Raw genomic sequence first — 23,124 nt, forward strand, 5'->3', positions numbered from 1 at the left:
GGCAGATCCACCACCAGTGGATCTTGCAGTAATCCAGGCATGAGGTGATGAGGGACTGTTCTAGAGTGAGGGCTGTGTCAGAAGAAAGAAGGAAGCATATTTATGAGATGTTGCAAAGGTGAAGTTGGCAGACCTTGGCAACAGATTGGATATGATAGACAAGAGATAGTGATAAGTAAGTCAGAGATAGTCATAGGCTGCAAACCTGAAGGACTGGGAAGATGGTGATGTTCTCTACAGTAATAGGGAAGTTAGGAAATAGGGAGAGGGTTTAGAGGGAAAGATAATGAGTTCTGATTTAGACATATTGAGTCTACTGGACATCTTATTTGACATGTCTCAAAGGCAGCCGGGGATGTGAGAATGGAGGTCAGTAGAGAGAATGGGACAAGAAAGGTAGATTTAAGAATTGTCAGTATAGAAATGGTAATTAAATCCATGGTAGCTGTTGAGATCACCAAGTGAAATAGTATAGAGGGAAAGAAGAAGAGGGTCCAGGATGATACCTATGGCTAAAGGGTGTGAACAGGAGGAAAATCCAGCAAAGGAGACAGAGAAGGAATAGTCATATAGGTAAGAATGGGTTCCTGAAAACCTAGAGAAAAGAGAATATCTAGGAGGAGGGAGGGATCGCCAGTATCAAAGGCTACAGAAAGGTCAAGGACAATGAGCACTGAGAAAAGGCCATTGGACTTGGCAACTAAGAGATCATTGGTAACTTTGGAGAGGGCAATTTCAATGGAATGATAAGGGGTTCAGAAGAGAGTAAGAAGAGAGAAAGTGAAAGCATCTATTGTAGATGGTCTTTTCAAGGAGTTTAGCTATAAAGGGTAGAAGAGATACAGGATAATAGCTAAAAGGGATGGAAAGATCAAATGAGGGTTTTTTTTCAGGATGGAGTCTTGAGATATGGGCATATTTGTAGGCAGTAGGAAAGGAGCTAGCAGATAGGGAGAGACAGAAAATAAGTGAAAGAGTGAAGGTGATGGGGGATGGAGGAATCCATTGGAGGCGATAAGATGGAATGGGATCACATGATCAAGTGTGTAATCAAAGGTTAGCCTTGATAAAGAATAAGGTCGCTTCATCATGTGAAACAGGGGTGAAGGAGAAGAGAGTAGAAGAAGGTCAAGTGATAGATGAGGAAGAGGGGAAAAGAGAAAGAGCTCACAGATAATGGCCTCATTTTTTTCTGTAAAATAAGAGCAAAGTTTCCAACTAAGAGATTGGAGGGAGGGGGAGGCACCAAGGGAGATCTGAGGAGGAATGAAAAGGTTTGGAACAGTCATCATGGAGAGTGAGATAGTGAGTTGATAAGGGAGATTGCCAAGCAGCAGTGAGGGCCCAGTTGAGCTTATAAAATGTTCATTTTATATAACAGTCAGAACAGTTACATGATTATTTCTACCTTTGTTCAGCAGCATACGTACAGGAATGAAGCCAATGAATGATGGGAGTGATCCCAGGCTAAAGCTGGGTTGGGTGTAATCATTGATTAATATGATTAAGGGGGTTAGGGATTCAACAAAAAATAGGGATCTGAGAGATAAATCTGTCAGAAAGGGAAAATGATCCCCTCATTCAACACTTTCCCTTTCAGGCCTCAACCTGTTTCTATTTACAGAAACTAAATGATGAGACTTTTTGTTCTTAAACATAATTATTTACTTATCAATAATTTAAGGAGTGTACCCAGGACATCCGTGGCCTCATTTCTCATCCAGGATGCACTCTGGACTTCCCTGCTGTGCCCTGCCCAGGTTCGTCCTGTGGAGCAATAAAACATGAAAATGGCAGAGAGACAGGTGCTACTTTCATCTTAGGAAGAACTTCATAGCAATATAAGATGGCCTATAGTGGAACCAGTAGATACAGTAGATAATGAATTCTCCATAACTGGAGGTTTTCAAAATATTGAATGCTCCTTTCTCAAGAATGTTGTTGAAGGAATTCTACTTGGATAGAAGTTAGATGAGATCAGAGGGCTCAAACAAACAGAATCAGGGGCCATTAATTCATACATAAGGATCCTAGCTGCCAACATATTGACTTAGTTTTTAAATGTCCTGTTATCTATATTTTGTTGTGTTTTTATTCATTTTGTTAAATATTTCCCAATTATGTTTTAATCCGATTCTGGTGGCTGGCCATGTTTCACACTTGCAGGTTAGATGACTTCTGAAGTCCTACTTCTGACACATACTACCCTGGTTGACCATGGATGGACAAATCAAATAACCTCTCAGTGCCCAGAAAAACTTTTTAAGACTAGACACTAACCTAAGCCAGAAAAGAGAATTTCTACACAGTTTTTATTCCCAACAGATAAAAGTATAGTCTGACCCCACTAACAATCTCCCCCAGCATCAGTCGTTCCCCGCCAAAAAAGCAGCTGCAAATCAAGAACCTCAGAGGATTGGGTGAGTATTCTGAATAAGAGTTCAGAAAATATTGTGGTGTTTGTGAGCAATAGTATATACAATAAGACAGCAGGGTACCCAGGATTCAGGGTTCTAAGGACATTGAGAACATTTAAGGTACAGACTCCAGTGCCAGCTGTTAAATAGGTTTGAGTGTGTTGTTCTGCCTTGCTTCCATATACTCTTGACAGAATAAATATCCAAGCATCTGAGCAAAGGAAGACACTCTAAAAACCAGCTTACTAAGGAGAAGGAATACTTGGAAAAAATAAAGAAGTCATTATTTTCTAGAGCTAGGAAAAGATATCAAAATTCATCTAGAACAAAAGGTTCAGAATATCAAGGGAACCAATGAAAAGAAATGCTAGGGAAGGTGGCCTAATCCTACCAGATCTCAAATTGTATTATAAAGCAGCAACCATCAAAACCACTTAGTACTGGCTAAGAAACAGAGGGGTAGATCAGTGGAATTGGTTAGGTACTCAAGACACAGTAGTTAATGAATATAGTAATCTAATGTTTGATAAACCCAAGGACTCCAGCTTCTGGGATAAGAATTCACTGTTTGACAAAAATTGCTGGGAAAATTGGATAACAGTGTGGCAGAAACTGAGCATAGACCAATGCCTGACACTGTACACAAGAATAAAGTCTATATGGATACATGATCTAGGTATAAAGATTGATACTCTAAACAAATTAGGGGAGCAAGGAATAGTGTATTTGTCAGATTTGTGGAGAATGGAGAAATTTATGACCTAACAAGAGATAGAGAACATTATGAAGTGCAAAATGGATAATTTTGATTATCTTAAATTGAAAAGTTTTTGCACAAACAAACCCATTGCAACCAAGATTAAGAGGGAAACAGAAAACTGGGAAAGAATTTTTGCAACTAGTGTCTATGATAAAGGCCTCATTTCTAAAATATATAGAAAACTGAGTCAAATGTATAAAAATACAAGTCATTCCCCAATTGATAAATGGTCAAAGGATATGAACACGGAATTTTCAGAGGAAAAAATTAAAGCTATCTATAATCATATGAAAAAATGCTCTAAATCACTATTGATTAGAGAGATGCAAATCAAAACAACTCTGAGATACCACATCACACCTATCAGATTGGCTAACATGACAAAACCGGAAAATGATAAATGTTGGAGAAGATGTGAAAGAGTTGGAACACTAATTCATTGTTGGTGGAGCTGTGAGCTGATCCAACCATTCTGGAGAGCAATTTGGAACTATGCCCCAAAAGCTATAAAAAATGTGCATACCCTTTGACCCAGCAATATCACTTCTGGGACTCTACCCCAGAGATCATAGAAATGGGAAAGGGTCCCACATGTACAAAAATATTTATAGCAGCTCTCTTTGTGGTGGCCAAAAACTGGAAATCAAGGGGATGCCCATCAACTGGGCAATGGCTGAATAAATTATGGTATATGAATGTAATGGAATACTATTGTGCTATAAGAAATGATGAACAAGAAGACTTCAGAGAGGCCTGTAAGGACTTATATGAACTGATACTGAGTGAATTTTTTACACAGCAACAACCACAGTGTGTGAGGACTTTTTCTGATAGACTTAGAACTTCATTGCAATGCAAGGACTTAAAAAAAATCCCAATGGTCTTTTAAGGCAAAATGCCTTCCACATTCAGAGAAAGAACTATGGAATTCAATCGCAGATTGTAGCAGATAATTATCTTTTGTATTATGTTTTGGTTTGTTATATGATTTCTCCCATTCATTTTAATTCTTCTATACAACATGACCATGGTGAAAATATATTTACTAGGAATGTATGTGTAGAACCTATATAAAATTGTTATGCCATCTCACAGAGAGAGGGGGGAGGTGGGGCAGAGGGAGAGGGAGGGAGGGAAAGAAAAGGGTTGTATGATAGTGATTGTGGAACACTGAAAACAAATAAAATAATTCAATTAAAAAAAATAAATAGTAGCTCAGACTTAACACTTATTTAAGTAAATAAATTTCCAATGAATTCTTGAGGCAAAATACCTATGGAATTTGATCGCAGATAGAAACAGACCATTTTCTTTTGTATTATGTTTTGTTTTGTTTTACGGTTTCTCCCATTCATTTTAATTCTTCTATGCAACATGCATTTGATAAGAATGTACATGTAGAACCTATATAAGATTTTATGCTGTCTCAGGGAGGGAGTGGGGAGGGAGGGGGGAATAAAAGGGAGAGAGTGGAAAAAATCTAAAATATATGGAAGTGATTGTTGAACACTGAAAACAAATAAAATAATTCAATTAAAAAAAATAAATAGTAGCTCAGAAATTAAAAGAAAAAAGAAAAAAGAAAGAAGTCAAGTTCACAGATGCAGCGATTGGCAAGTCTGACCTTTCCAAAGTATTCTCAGATAGATACGCAAGTGAACTTGTGATCTCATGAATGTGGGTAAACCTTCTGACAATAAAGTTCACAGTCCATCCATGCTTGCCCTTTCTAGTTTGTTCAATCATTCAGTTGTGTCTGAATCTGTGACCCTATATGTATTTTTTTTTTTTGTAAAGATACTGGAGTGGTTCACCATTTCCTTCCCTAGTGGATTAAGCAAAGAGAGGTTAAGTGACTTGCCCAGGGTCACACAGCTAGTAAGTGTCTGAGGCCAGATTTAAACTCAGACCTGACTCCAGGCCCAGTGTTGAATTCACTGAGCCACCTCCTATATGCTCACCATAAGAGGTCCACCCACACGCTGGGGAGTTTCCTTGCTTTTTGCTGATATTGAGACAATACCAATGGTGCAGACAAGTTGTCAATTGGCTTTCCCTTTATGTGTCCTCACGACCAGTCCAATCTTCTCTTAGAATTATACATTTTTCTTGAATGGCATTCTTTAATTTACTTCTTTGTTAATTCTTTGTAAGACATAGCAGCCCCTTCCCCCACCCCATGAACCTTCCTATTGTTCTTTGGGAGAAAAGGAAGGAAACAAGCATTAATTAAATGCCTACTATGTGCCAGGCATGATGCTAAGTGCTCTACAAATATTATTTTAATTGATCCTCCCAACAGCCCTGGGAGAGTGATGCTATTATTATTCTCATTTTCTCATTGAGGAAACTGAGGCAGACAGGTTAAGTGACTTACCCAGAGTCACACTGTCAGTGTCTGGGGATGGATTTGAACTCAAGTCTTCCTGATTCCAGGAGAAGTGCTCTATTTACTTTGCCACCTAGTTGCCCAGGGTGATTCTCAATATCAGTTCTTCAGAAACTACAGTGTTCCATGACTGGAAAGCTATATAGTAGTAACAGAAGAATACTTGTATTAGAAAAATAGACCTTTGTTCCAGGGGATAGCTTGGGGCCACTTGCTATCAAAGGTAATTCATCACACCCTTCCTGTTCAATTCTAGATCCAACTTATTGTACATTTTCAGCATTTCTTATCCAAGATGTTTACTGGTGGTTGAGCTCTATAGGTTGTCCACTTAACTGCACATCAATTTAGAGCAGGGTTTCTTTACATTTTTGGTGTGTCACGATCCCCTGACAGTTTGGAAAAGTCTATGAACCATTTATTAGAATAATGTTGTTTGTTTTTTGGTCTATATTCGTAATTGAAAGTAGTCAATAAACATTTATTAAGCACCTATTATGTACCAGCTGCCATGCTAAGCACTGAGGAGACAAACATAAAAAAGAAACACAGCCTCTGCCCTCAAGGATCATTTGGGGCAGGGTAGAGAATTTAATTAGAGAAGTCCCAACGTTAAACAGCCAGGGGAGAAATGAGCTAGTGAAAATAAAAATGTCACTTTTTTTTCCCATTCAAGTTCTCAGACCCCCCTGAAATCTATCCACAATTTCTTGGGTATCCATGGAGCCAGGTAAAGAACCCCTAAACTAGACTCTAGGTATTCTTCATCTACTTAGTCTTTCCCATGTGGAGAATTAGGCCAAACTCTTAAGAATAATTATGGACTCATTTAGAAAGTTCTATAATGTTGCAGGGATTGATGCAGGCAGGCCAATGTCATCTACAAAAGGAAAATCTGAAGCACCTCACCTGTAGGGAAGACCTCTTTAATCCGAACTCAGTATTGAATCATCTCCCTAATAATAATGACCATCTTTGGACAGGACATCTCTTTGTTTTATTCCTTGACTGACATTAATGATCAGAGGGGCAAACAAGTTTGTCTTTGGTGTTATATCTTTCAAGCCACTGATGTTGAATAATCTTGATATATATTTTGGCGATGCTCTGTTGGTGGAGAGCCTTTTGGAGTTTTGCTCTACTGAATTAAGTGCTTTTTTTGTAGTCAATAAACAATGATCAGAATTGTCCCTTATATTCATATCTTCTATTGAATTGTATGATGGTAAACATGTAGTGTACTGTAGAATATCACTAGTGAGCCTTCTTATTATCTTACCTTATATGAGGGGCCTTTCCAACTCCTCTATCCCAATTGTTGATGAGGTTTCTCAACAATTTACCTTTTATTTATTGTGCAAATATTTAGCACATATGTAGTCTCCTCTAAACTTCTAAAAGGCTGGGACTGTCATTTTTTTAATTTATATCCTAAGCACCAGATTTCAATCCCTAGCACATAATAGGCAACTAATAAATGCTTGTTGATAGATAAATTAACTTTAAACTCTAATCAAAGATGCCCTCAATGCATGCATAGATTAGTCTCATAAAGATTATATGTAATATATGTTTAGATTACTTTCAATCTTACTTTCAAATATGAAAATATATAATCATTATGAGACTAGTCTATACATGCATTGAGGGCATCTATGATTAGGGTTTATAGGCAATTCATCTATCTATTTGAAAATAGGCATATCAGTTGGTAATTATGTTTTCTCAGTCTCCTTTTTTTTTATATTGACTTTTCCTTTTTGTGCTTTCTGTCCTTTAATACTTGAGAAATAATTTCTCGATTCCCTAAAATGTGCCTTCAACACATATCACTTCTGTTGGGCACATCCTCTAATCTAGTATAACTACTTTTCCTATCTGTGTTTTCTTCTATCCCATTTCCATTTCTTCTATAAACATTACTAAGATTGTGATGTTACGATCCAAATGCAGCTTCATAATCTTTGAAGGTGAAAAGAATGTTTAAAAAACTACAGATCTTTTCCCCTCTTTCATCTATTTGCTAGCTTCCTTCCAGTTTTATCCTTAAATACCCATGGGATGATTGCTTGCTTAGGTCTCCTGCTAAACTTTCTTCAAAAAAATTTTCCCTCCACAACTTCCTGTTGTTTTTTATGAGGCAATACTGCTCATAATCTTCCATCATTTTTTCCAAGTAATAAATTACCTGAACAAGATTATACTTAAACAATAACTTGTTTAAATAGGTCAAGTTGCTGTTGTTTTCATTTCATGCCATATCTTTCTTTTTTTTTTTTTTCTAGCTTTCTCTTAATTGGTCTTTGCTCTAAAAAGTTCATAGTACACAGACAAAGGATTCAAGAATGACTCTGCCATCGATAATGAATCATTTCCCATTCGTAAGGAAGTAATCAATTTCATTTGTTATGGTACTCACCATGTCCAACACCTGATACTTTTTTCCAACATAGGCATGAGGCTTTTGTGGAGTCTATAAGTCATCAGCCTTTATCATTTGTTAATCCTGAACCCAGATGGCTCAGGAGAAGAAAGTGAGGTTGGTGACCTTGCACAGCCCTCCCTCACTCAAATCAAAGTCAACTGCAAGTCACGTCATCATTTTCATTTCATGGTCCTCTTCGAGAATGAAGGACAAACATAACAACAATCCTGAACCATATTTTCCAAATATTTCTTACTGTCCTTACCATTCTATCTTTGTATTGGAGCACCATGCAATAAATGTGTTCATTGTGTATAGCATTTTCCTGGTTCCACTTAAATTCACTTTGAATCAGTTCATCTAAGTCTTTGCATGCTTTCTGTAATCACCAGGATCCATTGCTTATTACAACAGAGTAATTTCATTCCATCCACATACTATGCCTTATTTAATCACTCCCCAGGTGATGAGCCATCCTTTCCTTTTCATCTAAACAAAGGGGCCTGCTGTAGCTTAGTTACTTCTAAACATCCTCAAAGTCCTATTCCAAGGTCTGATCATGTTGTAGAGGTTAGCTGGGGTTCTAAAGCAATGCCAGCCCAGGACAAGCTCTGGCAGGTTCTCCTATACTTGAGAGGCTTGAGAGCAGTCCTGGCAACAGACTGGGTCTGTTTTTGGAGCACAAACCTAGCTAAGTCCTGGGAGGCTCATCACCAGCAGGCTGGCCACTTTGGGATGAATTCTTTAGCCATAGCAACCTATTAAACAAAGAAAAATATAAACCATCCCTCAGCCCAGTTCTGGCTCCCTTCTACTTTTTCCCTGACAGTGGCAGAGGGGTGGGGCAAAGGGGCATAGGAATCATCATTTTTAGACCATTTATAAACATTAACTTAGCTCTGTTATGTCACTAAATGTGAAATCTTTGCACCAACAAGTAGATACGCTTCTTGAAGAGATAAATTTCACCCATCTCCACATTCTTGCTATAAATGTAACCCAAAGACAGAGAGAAGTTGTGTCTAAATGGAAGGATGACTCAGCCACTCCTTGGAGAGGCAAATAGAGTTAGCTGAGTTAGTTTTATTATGTGTCCAAAGGTAACCAAAAACATGGTGTCATAGGTCATTTGGTCATCACATACTGCTGGGCTCGTGATCAGCATATACAGAAAGACCATCAAGAAAACAATTGCAGATGAAATAAGCCACCTACCGATGGATGATGGACTCAGTGAATGGACGTGTTTTTTTTTCCCAGACATGGACAATGTGGATATTAATTTTGCTTAACTATCCATATGTCTTACAAGAGCTTGGTTTTTCTTTCTCTTTTTTCTTTTTCCAGTGTCAGGGGGAGGTGGCAGGGGACAAAAATTAGCTTTTTGTTCATTAAAAAATTAAATAAAAAAGGAAAAGAAACTTAGGTGGTAACAGCTATTGCATGTGAAGAGGTAGAGAAATTAACTGAAGGACTCATAACAGGTAATAGGTGGACAGAACACTAATCTTGGGCTCAGAGCAGACCCAAGTTCAGATCCAGCCTCAGATACTTCTGGATAAATGATCCTTCTCCTTATGAGAAATCTTGCTCAACCACACTGAAAGTTTTGCCAGTAGAAATAGTTTGGAAGTGAGGGGACAAACTCCCCATACAGTGAATAGAAGCATACTTTCTTCCTCATGGTTTACTGTATTGCTCTGTCTTTGATAAAAGTCTTTCCTTCAATCCTATGAGCAACTGGGGATTATTCCTGTCTTGGCAGCAGCAAGGTAGGGGAAGGTCTAGCTCTTCTATCTCTCCTCCCCATTCAAACAGCTAAAAGGTACCACCTGCTAATCACTGCATTACCAAAATTGGGAGGAAATAGTATGCTGCCATAAACTCATTATTTTGAACATTCAGACAAATTTTAAAAAGACACACATTTCAATACACACAGTTGATCACAAAAGGATTCTACATGGAACCATGAATCCCTAATTCATAGAGATATTAACTACAGCACTCTTGAGGAAAGTGGGTAAGCAGGAATACTCATAACAAGGCACCAAGAAGGTCAGAAGCCTTGGTCCTCAACAAAGATCAGAGGTCATTCAAGGAGAAGACAGAAATCCCCTGGATTAGTTCTGAGGAAGAGTTGATGTCTTCAGAAAGTTACAATGTCCAGCAATGACTAAGACCCAGTATAGTAAGCACCAGAAATGCAGTTGCTCTTCAGCTAGACCCATAGGCCCAGGCTTTGGTCCTTGCATATGAGTGTTGAGGTTGCTTAAACACCTCTGTACCTCTGTCTCTACCTCCAGGGCTCCTCAGCTGCCCCCTTTCAACACTAAGGAAACAGAAATTTACCCCAGGCACCTCTTCCCTTTGATAGTGTTACCAGGGCCTATGTTTCCTGGCACTTTCTTCATTAAAGGATCCCTGAACTGATTTTGTACAAGATGAGTACATCTCTCAAGCCTAACTGAGCTGCCCTCCTCCTCCTTCTCTTTCCCCTCAGCTTCCCACAGAGAGCAACACTTGCCTGCAAAGGTCAAATAACTGTTGGCTTCTTATATCAGTCATAACGCAAGCCCCACAGCAGATATTTCTTACTGTGTTGACCTATTTCCTAGCAACAAGGGGATGTTTGGATGATGCTCCTATACTGAACATGCGGCCTGATGCCTGGGCAGGGTGGGCAATGACAGAAGGCCTTTTGATGAGGCACAGTGCATGACAAACACTCATGGAACAGCACAGTTTAAAGTGAAAGGTACATGGATGGGCAGTCTGGTGACAGAAGTGCGGGTGACACAGTTTAGAACAAAGGCTATGTGGATAGAGAGTCCAGTGACCCAGGCTATATAGTTCTGCTTGACTTGAGACAACTCATTCTCAGCTGCATACATTTTCACTGGCTGTTTCCCATGCCTAGAATTCTTTCCCTCCCCACCTCTAACTCTTTGCTTCCTGGGCTTCCTTCAAGTCTAAGCTAAAATGGCACTTTGTGCAAGAAACCTATCCTAATTCTTCTTATAGTGCCTTCCCTTTGAAGTCATCTCCCACTCATCCTGTACATAGCTCTTTGGTACATAGTTTACATGTTGTCTTTCTCATTAGACTGTGAGTTCTGTGAAAGCAGGGACGATTTTTGCCTTTGTATTCCTAGTGCTTAGCCTGTGCCTGGTACATAGTAAACACTTAATAAAAGCTTGTTCTCAACTCATTTCCTTTCTTTGGACCTCTTTTCCTCCTCTGTAAAATGGGGAAGTCAGCCTTGAAGACTTCTCAGGACCCTTCCCGTGGTGACATTCTATGTCCTCTTTTCCTAGGACCTTCCCACGCTGACATTCTAGGTTCTAAGGTGTCTTACAGCTCTAAAGACTCATGACCTGGTCAGATCAACTGCTTAGTGAAAATAAAACTGAGTTGGAGTCATTACTTTTCTGACTTGCTCACAAAGGCAGTCAATTATTTCTGACAATTCCAGGTGTTCTGATGGACATAAACAGATTGGCTTTCAAAATACAACTTGTAAAGGGCCCACACAATGGCATAGATGACTGTTTCTTAGCCTGTACCATAAAAACAACAAGGAGATCTAGAACATTTGAGTCGAAGGGAACCTAAGAAATCAAGTTCAGCTAATGTAAAAATATATTTAATAAGAATGTATGTGTAGAGTTCATATAAGATTGCATGCTGTTGTCTTGGGGGTGGAGTGAAAAAGGAAGGAAGGGGAGAAAATTTAAAACTTATGGAAGTGATTGCTGAAAAATTGAAAACAAATAAATAAATAAATTTGGAGGGAAAAAAAAAAAGAAATACAGTCCAGGAGGACAAAGCTAACATAGCAGATTACAGTCACCAACGCAGCCAAATTCTCCCAATGTTTCCCTCCAAACAATTTTAAAATAATTCCTCAAGATGAGTTTTGGAGCATCAGAGACAAGTAAAGGTCAGGGTGAGACATTTTACAACTTTTGCATATTGTACATACATATGTCTATGACACTGAAGTTGTGGCCAGCCCAAAGAACAACACACCTGTGGCAGCACCAGCTGTGGGCCTTGGAAGATGCCAAAGCAGTGGTAGCAGTACCAACTTTGGGAGCTCTCAGTCCAGAAAAGGTAAAGGGGTTGGTCAACTGGTCAGAAAGAGATTATAAGGGACCCTTTGCTGGCATTGGGTACAGTTGTGTCTGACTGGCAACTTTATTGCGCATACACAGTTCTGGATCACAGTTACAGGGCAAAGAAGAGTCCTTCTGGTCAGTCACTAGGGAGCAGGGAACCTGGTCACAGTTCTAGGGCCAAGAGGAGTGCTAGTGCTTATGGCTGCAGAGGAACAGGGGGCCTTCTTGCAAAAAGTCCAAAGCACAAACCAGAAAAGTAGTGACCACACCTTTCCCTGGATCACATAACAGAAGCACTGAAAACTTGCAGACCCCCAGAACTAGCTCTGAAAACAGTAGAACGAAAAATACCTAACTCTTGGGACAGTGCCTCCCTATCAGCCCAGGTGAGCAAAGTCCAACTTTAACATAAAGTTCAAAGTCAAGAAATGAGCTGGGAAAATGAGGAAGCAAACAAAAAAAAAAAAAAAATAACTTCAGCACAAAAAGCTGCTGTGGTGGCAGGGAAGACCATGTCACAAACTCAGTAGAAGACAACAGTGTGAAAACGCCTATAATCAAAGCCTCAAAGCAAAATGCTAACTGCCCAATAAGCCCAACAAGACCTGGAAGGATTTTGGCTTTTTTAAAGAGTTAAATGGTAGAGAAAAAACTGGGAAAAGAAATGAGAATGATGCAAAAAAATTATGAAAAGAGAATTAATAGCTTGGTAAAAAAGGCCTCAAAATATTGAAGAAAATAATACCTTAAAAAAACAGAATTGACTTATTGGTAAAAGAGGCAAAAAAAATTCACTGAAAAGAACTCCTTAAAAAACAGAATTGGCCAAAAGAAAAAAAAAAGAGGTACAAAATCTTAATAAAGAAAATAATTCCTTAAAAATTAGAGCTGGGCAAGTGGAAGTTAATGACTCCATGAGACAATGAAACAATGAAAAAAATGGAAGAAAATGTGAAATATCTCATCAGAAAAATGACAGACTTGGAAAAAAGATCAAGGAAAGATAATTTAAGAATTATTGGGTTATCTAAAAGATATGATTTTTTTTAAAGAGCCTAGACATCATATTTCAAGAAATTATCAAGGAAAACTGCTCTAATATCTAACATACAAAGGGTCAAAGAGAAATTGAAAGAATTCACTGATCATCTCCTGAAAGAGATCCCCAAAACTCCCAGGAATATTGTGGTTAAATTCCAGAGCTCACAGGTCAAGGAAAAGATATTGCAAGTAGCCACAAGGAAACCATTCAAATATTATAAATCATACAAGATTCAGCAGCTTTCACCTTAAAAGACCAGAGGGGCTGGAATATCATATTCCAGAAAGCGCAGGAGCTAGGATTACAACCTAGAATCACCTACCCAGCAAAACTAAGTATAATAAAAAATAGACATTTAATGAAATAGAAGCCTTTCACAGGTTTTCAGTGTAAAGACCAGAGGTGAACAGAAAAATCTGAGTTTTAAATACAAGACTCAAGAAAAGCATACAAAGGTAAACATGAAAGAGAAATCGTAAGGGATTTAATAAGATTAAACTATTTACATTCCTACATGGGAAAACTAACACATGTAACTCCTAAGAACTTTTTTGAAATCATTATTAGGGAAGTTAGTCTACACAGACAGGGTAACAGTGTGAGCTGATTATGTTGGTATTATCTCAAAAAAATGGAGAAAGAGGGATACACTGAGAGAAGGATGAACGGACAGGTAAAAAGGGGAAAACTTTCTCACATAAGAGGCACACAAGGAAGAGCTTACAGAGGAGGTGAAAATGGGGGGAGAGCTATAAAACTGCACATTCCCTTTGACCCAGCAATACCACTACTAGGTATGTACCCCAAAGAGATCAAAGGAAAAGGACCTATATGAACAAAAACATTTATAGCAACTTTTTGAGGAAGCAAAGAATTGGAAACCGAGGGTATGTCCATACATTGGTGAATGATTGAACAAGAAGTGGCATGTGATTGTGATAGAGTACTATTGTTCTATAAGAAATTATTTAGTGGGATGGCTTCAGGAAAATACAGGAAGATCGATATGAACTGATGCTGGGCAAAGTGAGCAGAACCAGATTGTTGAGCACAGTCACAGCAAGGCTATAATGATAATCAACTGAGAAAGACTTAGCTACTCAAATCAATACACTGATCCAAGAAAACTTCAAAGGACTCATGAAGAAAATGCTGTCCACCTCCATAAAAAGATCTGAGGAAGTCTGAGTGCAAATATATATTTTTTCTCTTTATTGTTGTTGTTTTTGGGTTTTTTTGCAACATAGCTAATATGGAAATGTTTTGCATGATTTCACATGTATAACTGATCTACTGCTTGCCTTCTCAATGGGTGGGGGAGAGGCAGGAGGGAGAGAATTTGGAATTCACATGTTTAAATGTTAAAAAAATATTATTTTTAAAATAAATAAAATATAACAGACAAAAAGAAATCAACTTCATACAGAAGGGGAAATTGATGCTCAGTTAAAAAACTTGCCCAAGGTCTCAAAGCAAGTTTGTGGCAGAACCAGGACTAGAGCTCAGGATTCTGATTCTACATTTAGGGCTCTTTCCACCAATTATAGGAAGTGAGACTCACCTTCCACCTAACGCTTCAAGGCAATATTCCTATGAGTACTGGACAGAAGCATTAGTGCAAACCATGGTGAAAGGGTGATTGTCTCCTTTCTATGCTTACAAGGATGTCAAGAAAAAGAAAATAAACGAAATACAAACACAACTCTGACACCACAGCAATTCTGGCTAAAGCAGCTGTTTTAATGCATAAGCAGAACAGCCTTCCCTGTAGGATTTTGTAGCTATGAGATTCATGTCTCCCAGAAGTTCTCTTCCAGTGCCTCTTTATGGACTGGAGGATGATACTGGGATCTTATGATGCCAGTAGAATATGAAAATGATGGTGATAATTTTTCTTTAAAGTACTAAGTTATGGAGGGGGAGGAGATAAGATGGCAGAGTAGAAAGACACACATATGCTAGCTCCAAACCCACAGCCCATACAATACCTGTAAAGAAGAACTCCCAACAAATTCTGGAACAGCAGAAGCCACAGAACAACAGAGCGGAGGAGATTTCTGTTCCAGAGAGCCCTGAAAAATCGACAGGAAAGGTCTGTGGCGCACCAGACCCAGAGCCCAGCCCTGCCTTGGCCTTGTGGCACCCAGAGGAGCAGATTTGAGCAGGCTTCAAGGACAGAATCTCCAGGGGCCACACAGGTCCCTCCACCCACAGGTGCCAAAGGTTGGTGAGAGGGTCTTTTTGGCTGGCCAAGAGGGGAGAAGGCTGTCCCCATAACTCAGGGCCCTGGGGAGGCAGCAGCAGAGGCAGCCGGGGACAGGGACTCCCAAAGCAGGCAGGAGCTTGGATCCATTGTTGAAGGTCTCTGCATAAACCCCCTGAGGGAACTGAGCCCCGGGGAGGCGGCCCTGCCCCCACCTGAGCACCTGAACTTAATCTCACACTGAATAGCAGCCCTGCCCCCGCCAAAAGCCCTGAGGCTGGGAAGCAGCATTTGAATCTCAGACCCCAGTTGCTGGTTGGGTGGATCTGGAGGCAAGGTGGGTGTGGAAAGGACACTCAGAAGTCAAGTAACTGGCTGGGAAAATGCCCAGAAAAGGGGGAAAAAAATAAGACCATAGAAGGTTACTTTCTTGGTGAACAGATATCTCCTCCCTTCCTTTCTGATGAGGAAGAACAATGCTTACCATCAGGGAAAGATGTAGAAATAAAGGCTTATGTATCCCAAACATCCAAAATAAATATTCCATGGGCTCAGGCCATGGAAGAGCTCAAAAAGGATTTTGAAAATCAAGTTAGAGAGGTGGAGGAAAAACTGGGAAGAGAAATGAGAGAGATGCAAGAAAAGCATGAAAAGCAGGTCCACACCTTGCTAAAGGAGACCCCAAAAAATGCTGAAGAAAATAAGACCTTGAAAAATAGGCTAACTCAATTGGCAAAAGAGGTTCAAAAAGCCAATGAGGAGAATGCTTTCAAAAGCAGAATTAGCCAAATGGAAAAGGAGGTTCAAAAGCTCACTGAAGAAAATAGTTCTTTCAGAATTAGAATGGAACAGATGGAGGCTAATAACTTTATGAGAAACCAAGAAATCACTAAACAAAACCAAAAGAATGAAAAAAATGGAAGATAATGTGAAATATCTCATTGGAAAAACAACTGACCTGGAAAACAGATTCAGGAGAGACAGTTTAAAAATTATGGGACTACCTGAAAGCCATGATCAAAAAAAGAGCCTAGACATCATCTTTCATGAAATTATCAAGGAAAACTGCCCTGAGATTCTAGAACCAGAGGGCAAAATAAGCATTCAAGGAATCCAGCAATCACCTCCTGAAAGAGATCCAAAAAGAGAAACTCCTAGGAACATTGTGGCCAAATTCCAGAGTTCCCTGGTCAAGGAGAAAATATTGCAAGCCCCTAGAAAGAAACAATTCAAGTATCGTGGGAATACAATCAGGATAACAGAAGATCCAGCAGCTTCTACATTAAGGAATCGAAGGGTGTGGAATATGATATTCCAGAAATCAAAGGAACTAGGACTAAAACCAAGAATCACCTACCCAGCAAAACTGAGTATAATACTTCAGGGGAAAAAATGGTCTTTCAATGAAATTGAGGACTTTCAAGCATTCTTGATGAAAAGACCAGAGCTGAAAAGAAAATTTGACTTTCAAACACAAGAATGAAGAGAAGCATGAAAAGGTAAACAGCAAAGAGAAGTCATAAGGGACTTACTAAAGTTGAACTGTTTACATTTCTACATGGAAAGACAATATTTGTAACTCTTGAAACTTTTCAGTATCTGGGTAGTTGGTGGGATTACAAAGACACGCACACAGAGCACAGAGTGAATTGAATAGGATGGGATCATATCTTTAAAAAATGAAATTAAGGGGTGAGAGAGAAATATATTGGGAAGAGAAAGGGAGAAATGGAATGGGGCAAATTATCTCTCATAAAAGAGGCAAGCAAAAGGCTTTTTAGTGGAGGAAAAAAGAGGGGAGGTGAGAGAAAAACATGAAGTTTACTCTCATCACATTCGACTAAATGAAGGAATAAAATGCACACTCATTTTGGTATGAAAACCTATCTTACAATACATGAAAGTGGGGAAGAAGGGGATAAGCAGGGTGGGGGGGATGATGGAAGGGAGGGCAATGGGAGGAGGGAGCAATTTGAAGTCAACACTTATGGGGAGGGACAGGATCAAAAGAGAGAACAGAAGCAATGGGGGGACAGGATAGGATGGAGGGAAATATAGTTAGTCTTATACAACACGACTATCATGGAAGTCAATTGCAAAACTACACAGATATGGCCTATATTGAATTGCTTGCCTTCCAAAGGGAATGGGTGGGGAGGGAGGGATGAAGAGAAGTTGGAACTCAAAGTTTTAGGAACAACTCTCGAGTACTGTTCTTGCCAGTAGGAAATAAGAAATACAGGTAATGGGGTATAGAAAGTTATCTGGCCCTACAGGACAAAAGAGAAGATGGGGACAAGGGAAGGGAGGGATGATAGAAGAGAGGGCAGATTGGTGATAGGGGCAATCAGAATGCTCGGTGGTTTGGGCTGGGGGAGGGGACAAAGGGGGAGAAAATTTGCAACCCAAAATTTTGTGAAAATGAATGTTAAAAGTTAAATAAATAAATTTTAAAAAATATATTTTAAAAAAGTATTGTTATTTTAAGAAGGAATTGGGAACAGATCAAACAAGCTACATATATAACTTTTTTCATGATAACACTCAACTTGGCATCAGACAGCTTGGGTTTAAACCTAAGTTCTTCTATTAACTTATTATGTGACTTCTATGGACCTCAGTTTCCTGTGGAATGGGCAGATTCACATACACACATGTGTACCTACGTGTGTGTGTGCGTGTAGGATTATATTGTTCATATGTGTATATGGTTCCTTCCTGCATTAAATCCTATCATGTTCTGAACTAGGCACCTATAATTGGAAGACAGGAAATTAAGGAACAGGATAGGAACCCTCCTCAATGCCATGACCATCAGTCATTTGTTGAGCACCTAACTCAAGAAGGGTACTGTGTACGGAAGGCATAGTCTCTGCTCTTAAAGGGCTTCCCCCTTTGAGTTGGAATCGGGTGGGACCTAAGACGTCATCCAGACTGGCCCTCTCATTTTGCAGAGGAGAAAGCTGAGACTCAGATTGGGAAAGCAGCTTATTCAGTCACATAAGCAGTAGTTGATAGAGGCAATATTCAAACCCAGTGTTCCTTTATCCTGAATCTGTAATACCATGCAGTCTATGTTGTAATTTTTCAGTCATGTCCAACTCTTCATCACCCTGTGGACCATACCGTCCACGAGGTTGTCTTGTCAAAGATACTGGAGTGGTTTGCCATTTCCTTCTCCAGTGGATTAAGGCAAACAGAGGTTGAGTGATTCGCCCAAGGACACACAGCTAGTGCCTGAGGCTGGATCTGAACACAGGTCTTCCTGACTCCAGGCCCAGCATTCTATCCACTGAGTCATCTAGCTGCATACAGGGCATTTTTAAATGCCTTGATAGAAATTTAAAATTAAACATCAACACAAAAAATTGTTATGCCAATAGATCATAAGCCCTGTCTTGTTCTGCCTAACTGGAAGTGTTTGGGTATATGGACTAGTAACAAACAGACTGCCTATCCCAGCCTAGCAAACCATGTAGTGTCTCATCAGTAGATTTCCATTTCACAAATACTCCTCTTCATCCTCTTCCAGGAAATTTCTCTGGCTTTCTCCTCTATCTGGAATGCTCTTTCCTCATCTTTGGCTTTCCAGGCTTCTTCAGGAAGCCTTTCCCAACCCCTATCAATGCCACTATCTTCCTCTGCTGTTTCCTATTTTTCCTGTACAGTTTGTTGGTGTGGATTTGTTTGCCTATAAAGTCCATGAGGACAGGTGCCGTCTTAATTAAATGTTTACTGACTGACTGGAACATTCCAAGGATGAATTCTTGTTTCAGCAACTCTTGGAGAACTTTCTACAAAGTTGTGGAGAAACTGGATCTGTATCACAGGAAGTAGAGGTTTGGAGGCAGAGAGGAAGCATACACCAATGAAACCTTGGAGATCATCTGCTCTAACTTTTCCAGTTTAAAGAAAGAGAAACTGAGGATGAGAAGGGAAGTGACTTGCCCAAGGTCGCACAGTAAAATAACAATCCAAACTAGAATCCAGATCTCCCAACTCCTAGACACATCTTTTCCCACTGTGCCACTCCAATCTTGGACTGCAATACCCTTTAACATTAAAATGCCTATGAGAGATTTTATTTTGACAGCAGTATGAATGGTGGGTTTGTTTTTTTGTTTTTTTAAGAATTACAACTGCATATCCCAAGCTTGAGTAAGAAAAGCAGGCACAAAAGGAAAAAGAATTTAACATCCATTTATAGCCAACAAGCAAGCTTTCTGCTAAAGTTTGCATTTACTGATAGTAATATTGCACTTTAACTTGAAAGTAAACACTTCTAAGATTGCCTTCCCCCTTCTGGGCCCCAATTTCCTCCTAAGAGATTTAGATTAGATGCTCTCTAATGTTCCTCCCAGATCTGCCACCGTCTGGTTCTGTACCTAGAATTAAAATAGGTGCCAAGGATCACGCTAAACACTTTCAAACACTATCTCATGTAACAATAATAGCTAACGTTGATATAGTGCTTACTACATACCAGGAACTGTGCCAAGCACTTTAGAAATACCTCGTTTACTCTCCTAAAAACCTTGGGAAATAGGTGTTATCTCCATTTTACAGATGAGGAAACCAAGGTAAAGAGGTTAAATGACTTGCAAAGGGTTACACAGCTAGGCTATGTCTAAGGCCACATTTGAGCTTGGGTCTTTCTATCTAGGTCCAGCACTCCATGTTAATATTAGCTGAGTTTCATTAAATAGCAGCACTGTCACTGTTAAGACAAGAGTCCTCAGAACAAGAAAGACTTTTTGATTCTCATAGATGTATGTCCATGACTGGGGCACATTTTTTCCTCTTCCAAGCAGGGCTTGGGATGTGGCAGGCTTAAGAACACTGATTGTAACCATTAGGGTATCTTAGAGAAAGGCAACAGTAATGAGATTTTTTTCTTTTGCCATCAGATCAGGAAATTATATTTGATTTATCTCTAGACCTATATTGTAGTAAAAAAAAACAAAACAAAACCCACTACTCTAAGGAAATCTGTGACATTTGAACAGAAATGCAAGTTCACCTTTCCGCAATCCAAACACTGGAAATGCAAAGATGGAGAACAAAGAGCCTTGGTTTGGGTGTTAGCAGAAATCCATACTGGCACTTTCTTTTGGTTATTCTTCGTGTGATTTCAGGTAAGTCACTTTCTTCATAAGGGTCTTTGATTCCTCCCTATTTCAAAGACCGGACAATTGGGTCATTAAATTCCTATCTAGCTAACATTCCATGATCTCAATGACCTTACCACATGCATAAATCATTATTGATCTTCATAGCTTGTCACTTTTCTCCCTGGGATAAGTATGGGAAAATTTTTAATTTTCTTGTTAAAAACCTGAACTCCAACTATGTTTGAATAGGTTTTTAAACAGACTTTAACCACAGTACATAATCAAATTATAGGAAGTTTTCAAAGAGGAGGTGCAAGGTATCAACCACCATCTAAAAATGTTCCAAATCACCAAAATAAAAATTAAAATGCCATTTCACCTCACATCGTAAATGGCAAAGATGACAACTAATACATACATATAGCTACTTATGTATACATACATGCACTCATATATACGTATAAATCTTAGTATGTTTATGTATGTCTGAATTTTTGAGTTATCCATTAATACATGGATTTTTTATTTAAATACAAGATTTTTTTAAAAAAAGGGTAAACTTTGATAAAATGGAGGACAGAAAGTGACTGGGATGGTGGTTGGGTGGAGGTCGAGGGAAGTGGCTTTTACTTTTGTCCTGAAAGTTTGAGTCAGCTACACAGTTTATAGTGCCAGGCCTGAAGTCATGACCAAAGTTCACATCTGACCTCAGGGTCTCAGGGGTATGATGCAGGGCAAGTTACTATCTGCCTCAGTTTCTTCACCTGTAAAATGGGGATGACAGCGCCTACCTTCCAAGGTTTTTGTGAGGACCAAATGATAGCTCTAGAGCACTTAGCAATGTCTGGCACATAGTATATGCTTAATGTGTATTCCCTAGAACCTCCGAATTTGAAGAATTTTAGAGGTCAGCCAGTCTAATACTTACCTGAGCAGAGATCCCATCTATAATATTCCCAACATTTCCCATTCTACTTCCAAGTTTCTGATTAAATTAGATGGAGCTGAAATCAGCCTCTTTGTTACTTAGGACCAGAGAATTACAGATTTAAAGATGGAAGGGACCTTAGAGATTTCTGCCAAGTACAATTCCCCTCCTTTTGGGAATGAGGACCTTGAGATTCAGAGGAATTTAGGTGACTAGTCCAAGTTCTCATAGGCAGTGAGTCAGGACAAAATACAAAGCCAAATTCTCACATTTCTACACATAGAGCTCTTTTCACTGTAACTTGTTCACTGCTCCCTAGTTTGCTAGGGACTCCCTAGTCTATGGGACTCCCTAGAAGTCCCATAGCTTCTGGGGCTATGAAATATTTAATGTCTCTATATAGTACTTTAAGGTCTGTAGAAGACTTCACACATTTCGCTTGATACTCAGAACCCTGAGGGAGGTATTATGAGGTAACCAAAAGGTTAAATGACTTCCTGGATCACCAGGCATCTGAGAGGGGATTGTGGTCAACCCTTCAAATATTTAAAGGTGATGATTTCACTACCCACCCTAAATCTGCACTTTTCCAGAGGAACATTTGATATTCTCCACCTCATAATCATCCTTACAAAATGTCTGGAACTAAACCCAGTCCCCAGCGCCCGTGGAGCTTCAACAATGCAGGCCCTGGATACAACTTCTGGGAATGTGGCCCAAGAGCTCATTGCCTTTTTTGGTCTATTTTGGGGCAGCAAAAAGAGCACTGATGAAATCAGACAAAAGAAGGTCAAGTCTCAGCTCTGCATTGTCTATTGTCTTGAGAAAAGCACTACTCAAGAGTTTTTGTTATGTGATGGGGCTGAATGAAAATGGCCAAGTGAAGGGATGGGTGGATGGTCTAGCTCTCTTTCTACCTTTTTGCAAAGCTAAGTATAATTAGCAGCTACTAGGTTAAACTTTTAGTGCACTGAAACCTCTAGGTCTTTTCTACACACATGCTGTTGTCTAGCTATGTTGGTTGTTTTTAAATCAAGACATATTGTAGGGCATCTAGGCAGCACAGGGTATAGAGTGCCTGGCCTGGACTCATCTTCCCAAGTTCAAATCTAGCCTCATACACTTACTAGCTCTGTGACCCAGGGCAAGTCGCTTAGCCCTTTTGCCTCAGTTTCTTCATATGTAAAATGAAATGGATTCAGTGGCGAACCAATCCAGTACCTCTGTGAAGAAAACTCCAAATGGGGTCACCATGAGTGGACACAAGTGAATGTATGAACAGGGTATATGTAACACCTTGTCCAGTAAGATGACTGTCAAATACATAAGTTTATATTAGAATAATGCTTTACATACAGCACTTCGAACTGAATTTATGGGATTCCTTTGATACCTGTAACCTATCAAGACTACATTCATCTCACACTAACATTCCAATTTGATGAGCTCTCCTTTCTCTGAATCCCTAAAGCTTTTATTCTAATATGAATCTGCTATATTCAAATAATCCTTCTGTAAAATGAATTGTCTCACTGCCTTACTTCTATCATGGATGTTTTCTTCCATAGGGGTTTAAGTGAATTACACTCATATTGTATACACATGAAATTGTAACAATAACCTGCTTTATATCTGGGGATATGGGTCCCTTTTCAAGGTTTCTAAATACTGAAAATATCATTGCTCACATATTTTTTTGAGGGGAAAAACCTCATTATCCCAAAAATT

The sequence above is a fragment of the Notamacropus eugenii genome, chromosome 1, assembly GCF_028372415.1.
Source record: "Notamacropus eugenii isolate mMacEug1 chromosome 1, mMacEug1.pri_v2, whole genome shotgun sequence".
Lineage (NCBI taxonomy): Eukaryota > Metazoa > Chordata > Mammalia > Diprotodontia > Macropodidae > Notamacropus > Notamacropus eugenii.